Source organism: Gekko japonicus, unplaced genomic scaffold, assembly GCF_001447785.1.
Source record: "Gekko japonicus isolate JY-2015 unplaced genomic scaffold, Gekko_japonicus_V1.1 scaffold52, whole genome shotgun sequence".
Classification (NCBI taxonomy): domain Eukaryota; kingdom Metazoa; phylum Chordata; class Lepidosauria; order Squamata; family Gekkonidae; genus Gekko; species Gekko japonicus.
Window position 1 is genome coordinate 1,027,518 of NW_015168653.1, and position 7,951 is coordinate 1,035,468.

Consider the following 7,951-nt stretch of genomic DNA (forward strand, 5'->3'; position numbering starts at 1 on the left):
AGTTGTTTTAACTTTAACTTGTAAAGTTGTTTTTGCGCGGACGTGTGTTCGGTCCAAGCCTGAAGGAGTCGCAACAGCCAGGAAGTCGCAACAACAATCAAAGACCAGCGCCAGGAGGACGTCATCGGACGAGCTCCCGCAGACAACGACTCGCTACAAGGGTGCCTGGTAGACTATGTTTTTTAATACAAGACCCATTAAAAACCAACGAATCAATAAAATGGTTCGGCCAAGCTAATTAATTATCATACAGCAGTGTGTGTAGTATAGCCAGGAGATCCTAAGATTGTCTGGCAGCCAGATATTCTAGCTCTTTTAGCATTATGCACCACTAGGTGGCGAGCTAGACTTGTTTTTAAGGCAAGAGAGGTTTCAGAGGTGGTTTGCCATTGCCTGGCTCTGCCCACCCTGGTATTCCTTGGAGATTGCCTTTCCAAATACTAGCCAAGGCTGACTCTGTTTAGCTTCCGGGCTGAACTTTGCCAAGGTCCAGAATGGATAATGAAAACAATGAACACACTCCTGAAAGGTTCATTCTGGGCTGAACGGGAGAAACAGGAGAATAGGTTCCAGTTTAGAACAGGGTGAAGTCATTTGGCCACTGTAGGGAGAACAGAAAGACTGCAGAGATTTCCCCCCTGCACCCAGCCTGTAGCTCATTTGGAACTTCGTTGTGGGGAATTCTCAGATGGATTGGTGGGAGGGGGTGATCTTTTAAGCATCATGAAGAGGAATAGGGTTATTACAGCTAATCACTGCCTTACTACCCTAAATGGAATATATTCCCTAAATGGAATATATTCTCCATGAAAAAGAATTGCACAACAAACAGAACTTGGGGGTGCGGTTAATGAGGATCAGTGGGAGGGGCTAAAACTTAGGCGAGTTAGGAGCGACGCTGATAGGTCCTATGATAGGTCCTTTCCTCCTATGATTCAAGCACTGACAAAGGTTAGTGCCCCATTGTCCTTCTGGGATTTTAATGCTCCGAGTGGCGTTGGGGACGCTGTACAATAAAGCAGGGGTTACCATATTTTGAAAAGCAAAAGGGAGGACATATTTCTCCACTGACTACTAAACAAGTGATCACTATGACAACTCTCATTTTCAGTGACCCTCCTGTTTGAGTGTAGCATGCACACGAAAGCCTATAGCCAGAATTAAACTTCGTCGGTGACACTGGTCTCAAAACGTTATTCTACTGCTTCAGACCAATACGGCTACCCACCAGAATCTATTTAAGATGTGATAATCGCTACTATCTAGGAATATTCCTGACCTTTCAGCCCCAAAAGACGATATTTTCATCAGCTGTTTAAAAAGAGCCCAAAAGAGGAGGGGCCAGCTAAAAGAGGACATCTGGTAACGCTGCCTTAAATAGGGCTAGTTCCTTATTGTTGGTCTGTTTTTACGCCCTCCGACGCCCATCCTAGCTCAGCAGAGAATCTCGACCGAGGTGTTCTCCCTCCACATCATTGGCCAGGCTTCTCTTTGAATCAGTCAGGCCCATGAACGATCTGCACTCACTTCCTCTTCCACGTTTTGGGCACACGTGCCGGGCCAGAGTAGCCTGGTCTACGTACCAGAACGAACGGCGCGTCACTCCGAGAACTCCTGCGCCACGACTGGCCAGTGGCTCGAGCTAGGGGTGGTGGCTGAGGTCGGGAGTGTCCAGCGCACTCGCCACGTCCCCCCCCCCTTCCTTAACCCAGCCTTCCCAGTCAAGCGGCCCGATTTCCCGACCAAGCACCCACAGGCCTGGGGGGAAAGTTTCGCGATTCGTCCCCTTGCCAGACCCTACCGCGGCGTCCCCTCCCGCCCCTCTTTCTGCCACCCAGTGGGCGCTTTCTGTTCCTCGCGCTTCCCGCCTGGGGACGGCTCGGTGCGCGCCGAGGCCTCCTGGAGCGTCTTTGCGCACGAGGTCGGGGAGAAACGATCCGGCGCTTTGGTCCGCCCCGGTGACGCGCGGCCAGGGAAGCCCGTGGCCTCGATCCGGCCGTACGGACAAGCCCTGCTCAGTGCCGGCTTTCAGCAGACGCTTTTGAATCGAGGGAAGAGTTTCCCTTCCCCCTTCTTCTGGGAGAAGAAATAAGAAATCAGGCGGCCAAATAACTGGGGAAAGACACAAACGGTGCCAAGAAAAGCAGATCGAACCGCTACCTCCAAAGCGTCCCGTTTCGTTCCAGAGACAGGTCAACGTGCTTCTGGGGCATGACTTAAATTTCGTTTTCTTGGCGGGTAAACCGGTTTTTTTTTTAATTAAAGGTTTCCGGTGGGAGAGAGTTAAGCCAGGGCGTGGGAGGTCGCCTCAATCAAGTTAGCGCCGCGCAAGCAAATCCTAAATAAAACCCTCCGCTTTAGGACGGAACTCAGTGGAATTTGATCCTAAGCATGCCTACTCGAAAGTAAGTCCCGTCGAGTTCCGTGGGGCTTACTCCCGAGTACCCCTGGGATTTCAGCCTGCAAGTATTCGTGTGTTTTCTTGAGTTGCCTAGGGGAGGTTCAACAACTTTTTGTTCCGTCCACGAAGTCCGCTTTGCCAAGTCGAGAAAGGAGGGGAACGATCCGTCCCGCCTGCGGGTTCGCAGTACAAATCCCGTGGGAATATGCATGGATCGGGTGGGGATTGCTTGCTTCCGAGTAAACCCGCCTAGGACTGCACAGTCGGTCAGAGGCGTCACTGTTTGAGGGACCGGGCGGGGCAGCACAGGGAGTTCAACCTCCCGCTTCCTGACTTTTAGAGCGTAAAGAGGATGGAGGAAGGGGAGGGCGCTGTGAGTATCTGAGCCACTGCAAAAAAGGATCCGCGGGACAGATTTGTTTGATTTTGGATAAGATCCCGTCCGGTTATAATTATTTATTACTGATGCATATGTATTTATATCCATATTTATATAACGCCTTTCCAGAATGCCCAGCGCGGCTCACAAAATATAAACACGCACACCGTTAAAAACATAGGTGACACGCCCCAATTCATGCACATCAAGTGTTATCTGCCCACATTATGTTCACGCCCACCAGCGTTTATTAAGCACGGTGAGAAGGAAACGGATCCGGAACTAACTAGTTCTCTTTTTGAGACGTCTTGGCTTTTTGGCTAAGATCAATGTCTGTAATTTGTTCTCTATCCCCCCCCCCCCCCCCCCCCCGGGGTGGTGGTGCAGAAAGCTGCACCAACCGAATTCTCCTGTGGCTTTTGATCGATCGACGGGTCTGACTTCCAAGGAAACGCACTGACGGCAAAAGCGACCTTGGCCACTCGCACCCGGCTCCGCGCCCTTTCAGGGAGCTTAAGCGGCTTTTGTTTCCAAAGTTCACACCGAAATAGATGGCTGGGGAACAGTGTTCCCTCTAAGCTGAGTTAGTGTGAGCTAGCTCACAGTTTTTTAGCCTCTGGCTCACACATTTTTGTCCCAGCTCAGGAAGGATGGCTCTGGAGAAAACTAATTCATGCAGTAGCCAAATCGCTCGCTCACAGACTGAATGCCAGCAGCTCACAAAGTAGAATTTTTGCTCACAAGACTCCACAGCTTGGAGGGAACATTGCTGGGGAAGACGAGGAAGGCAGTCGTTCAGCCGTGTGGGCAATTTTTAGAAAGGAAAGCAACGACGGTCCCTGTTCCACTCTCTCCAAATTTCTACGCGCGTCTCTCCTCCTCGCGAGAGCCCATTAGACGACGGTACCTAGAGGCACACGCGAGCAAATCACATTCTGAGTCTCTGCCCCGCGCTCGGTTTCGTTTCCTCAACTGGATTCCTGGCACCAAGCGGGAGAAAGAGGCTTGAATACTCGGTCCCTTATTTAAAAAAGAAAAAGTTAAGTGAAGATAAATTTTATATGCAGGAAAAGACGAGAGAGAGAGAAAATGGGACTTCTGAAAGACAAAAAGATAAGACCAGAAATATATTAATACAGCTAAAGCTAGTGAAAACTTTTCTTCTGAAGAAATTTAGGACAGGGTCCACCGCAAATTCCTTTCAAGCTAACCTCTCCCACACAATGCTCCCTCTAAGCTGTGGAGTCCTGTGAGCAAAAATTCTACTTTGTGAGCTACTGGCAGTAAAGTCGTGAGCGATTTGGCCACTGCATAAATTAGTTTGCTCTGGAGCCACCCTTCCTGAGCTAATGTGTGAGCCGGAGGCGAATGACCTAGCTCACACTAACTCAGCCTAGAGGGAACACTGCCAGTCCCACAGGAACCCGTGAGAGTGAACTGCAGCCCAGTTTTACGCAGGTTTACCCAGATGTAACTTCATCTGACTGTAGTCGAGTTTATTCCTCAAACTGCGCTTTGACTTTGACTTAGATCCACCGCCCCTCCCCATCAATTTTTTCTCGGCTTTTATTTACTGAACTCTCCCACATACTGGGGCTGATTCATCCCCCCCCCCACCCCCAAGCATGCGGGCCGTCTTAGAAAGCAGGGTCTCACCCCCAAGACTGAAAGGATGGGGTTGGTCAGTTCTCCCCCACACCCAAATGGGGGCAAAGATCTCCCCCGTAGGGGCCCCTTCCTAAAGAATGAGCTCCCCCTCCCAAATTCCGACTGACCGTCGTTGCTGATCTACCCCTCCCCCCCAATTGCCCAGCAATTAAACTAGGGATATCCCCGGTTGTCATTAAGTCTCCCATAAAACAATGAAGACATTATGTTTGAAGACCCCCCTCCGGGCGAGGGATTACGGGAACACAACAGTCCGTATCTCAAGGGTCCTATTGACAGTAACTGGGAGGGGGGTGTTCCCACACACGGAACGATCCGTTTTCCTTTCCCTTCGGGAATTTAGTCTGAGAAAGAAGGAAGGCACGACGTGAAGGGAACTAGGGAACCTACCCCCACCCCACCGCCGGGCCATCACACCACACTTCTGTATGTATTTAGTGCATTTCCCCTCCACTCTTCCTTCAATGACCTCAGAGTGAGTTCTCACCTTTTTCTATTTTTTTTTTATCGTCACAACAACCCTGTGAGGTAGGCGAGGCCGAAGGAGTCTGACTGGTCTGAGGTCTCCCTCCCGGAAAATATGAGGACAAGTGGGCACTTGAACCCCTGTCTCTCCAGTCCTAGACCAACACTTTGGGAGCCGTCCTAGGCAGGTCTGCTCAGAAGCAAGTCCTATTTCAGCCAGTGGGGCTTACTCGCTGGGAAAGTGGGTTTTTTTTTTTTAAGGATCGCAGCCTTTAACTGCTGCAAACCGCATCGACTTGGAAGCAAACCCCACCGGTTCCAGTGGGAATTGATTTCAAGGAACCAGCCTGGGATTCAGTGACCTTCCCCTCCAACAATAAACTATCTGGGAGGGTGTAAGAAGAATGGAGCAAGGACCCAAACAGGGCAGGCCAGGAAAGGGGAGGAAAGAGCCGGTGGCTGCGAATCGGGAGGGGGCGTGGCTCAATGGAATAGCCCCTGCCCAAGATCCTGGGTTCAAGTCCCGGCATCTCAGGTTTATAGGGGTACCTGAGACCCTGGAGACCCACTGCCCCGCCATCATAGGCCACTACACCACGCTGCAAGTTATTTATTTTTTTAAAACGGAGAAGTGGGCAGTTCTAGGAGCCCGTGCCCGTACGCGCTTTCACGCACGCCAAATAATGCAGTTTCAATCCGCCTCAGCCACCCTTTGCAAGTGGGTCTGGCCGTTTCACACGGTAAAATCCAGTCGCAAGGTGCATTGAGAGTGGATTTAAAAGTGCGTTTATTTAGCGCGTGTGAAAAGCAGATCGGACACCGCAGAGGACCGACGATTTAGGATCATTCTGTTCAGCCACCGACCAGCAGAACCCCTTAGTTCCCGAGGTCTCCGAAAGGGGCCTTCCAGAAGCGTTCAAGACGCCCGTTTACCAAGAGGAAATACCTCTGAGTAAATCCAACCAGCCAACCGTTTCAGTGAAGTCGGTCCTAGAAACATCCTTTAAAGCCTCGGCCCAACATATTCCTACTAGATGTGGACCACAGGCGCTGGCATTAAGGAGACACTGTTTGTTTGTTTATTTTTTAAAAACCCGTAGAATGTAGTTGAAAATCTTTAAAAAAAAACAAAAAAACCCACATTTTAGAACCCGCAGTTCAGAATTTGGAGACCCCCAGAAGCCGGCAGCCGGGAAGTCTTCCTGCAAGTCCTCACCTCCTGGCGAATGCCGGCCCAAAGGGGCTGCCCGCGCGTCACCGGAGCCAGGGGTGGGTAGGAGGAATGCCCCCAGCGACTGAACAAAGAAGCCAGACCCACCAAGCGGGGCGTGAAAGTGGCCGGCCCATCCCGCCCTCCCATCCCTTTGGCCACCTTCTGACGCCTTTGGGCAAAGCGCTGTCGTGGAGAGAAGGCAGCAGGGGCTGAATGCACGACCTCTGGCGACAGACAGTCCCCCGGCCGAGAGGGGAGCAGATGACTCCCGGGCACCGCCCTCCTTGGAGGATTTCCCCTTTCTCTGCTTTCCGGCCCAGCGGAGCTCTGAAGGCCCGGGCCCCGGCGCACAGCTTTCCCCTTCGTCCCTCAAGCAGCAGAAGGAAAGCAGAGGCTGGGGCTTCGGGAACCCGGGGAGCCCCTTCGACCATTCTCTCCTCTCTGGGGACAATCTCCCCTCACCCATGCGCAAGGTTGGTCCCGGCAGGCGCGCGCATCACCGGCAATCTCACGACTGGGAGGCCGCGCTGGTTTGAAATGACTACAGAAAGGCGTTTCCCCCGCTGCCATCTGACCTGTCCTAGCCTTAGGCACATCACTCGCAGCCCCGATCCTGTGCATGTTTTTACGCAGAAGGAAGTCCCATTCAAGAAGCGGCTTTCAAGCAGTATCACAAATGGAGCGTGGAACAGGCCTGCTTGGGGGGGGGGGGAGCTGGATTTTTATTCTGCTCTTCTCTCGGAATCTCAGAGCGGTTTACATCTCCTTCCTTTCCTCTCCCCGCAACAGACACACCGCACAGAGAGATGTGACTGACCCAAGGTCACCCAGCTGGCTACATGTAAAGGAGTCAGGAATCAAACCCGGTTCTCCACATTAGAGGCCTGCCGTTCTTAACCACTACTCCAAACTGGCTTTGAGAGACCGACTGCAGGATTTCTCTTGCTAGATCCACCCTCCCCCCCGCCTGCAGGGAATGCAACTCCAGGGAGGAAACCGCCAAGGGCGGTTTAACACGTGACATCTGGGTTTACCCCCGTTCAGGTCGCCTTCGCCCTCTGAACAGGGTGCTCTGGAAGACCCGTTTGCAAACGCCAGCTGCGTCGCATAGCCCCCCCCCTCCAGAATCTGTGGAGGAAGGGAGCCCCGTCAGCTCTTTGCCAGCTTCCAGCAACGTTTGCGTGCCAAGGACCCGGCCCTTTCTTACCGCTCGCCATTTCAGCCAGGCTGAGCCCTGCTTTGCGGCTTGGGCAGAAGCCTCTGACATTATACGCCATTAAAGAAACAGGCAAGGGTGGGTATAAAGAGGGAGGAGGGGAAGATCTGCTGCGGCGGAAGCAGCACACGAGCATTCCGCCGTCGCCATCCCTCCCTCCGGACAACGACGAGGCGAGGGAGAGGCCAAACCTTTCTCCAGTCAAAACAGGATTGGTGTGTGTGTGTGTGCGCGGAAATCTCATAACAAACGGCGTCGACCAGACAAAACGGCCTCTCTCTGCCGCCCTGGTGCACTGAAAGCAATCATTGCTCCCTCCCCAGTCCCCGCCTCTGTTCTGGCAAATCTGGGGCTGCGGGCGAGAAAGCGCCCGCGCGCAGCGTGTTTGCCTGGCCCTTCAGCCACCCGGTGCCGCTTCAAGGGATGTGTGTGAAGGGCTCTGCAGCCAGAGCGCGACGACCTCGCCATTCCCCCACTCTTGTTCCTGCCCCAGGGAGGGTCTAACGCGCGCAGACACTCCCCTTTGCTACTTGGCCTGCACGGGCCTGCACGCGGCGCCCTCTTCTCCTGGGCCAGAGCCGCCGCCCTCCGCGAGAAGCCGCGCGCGTG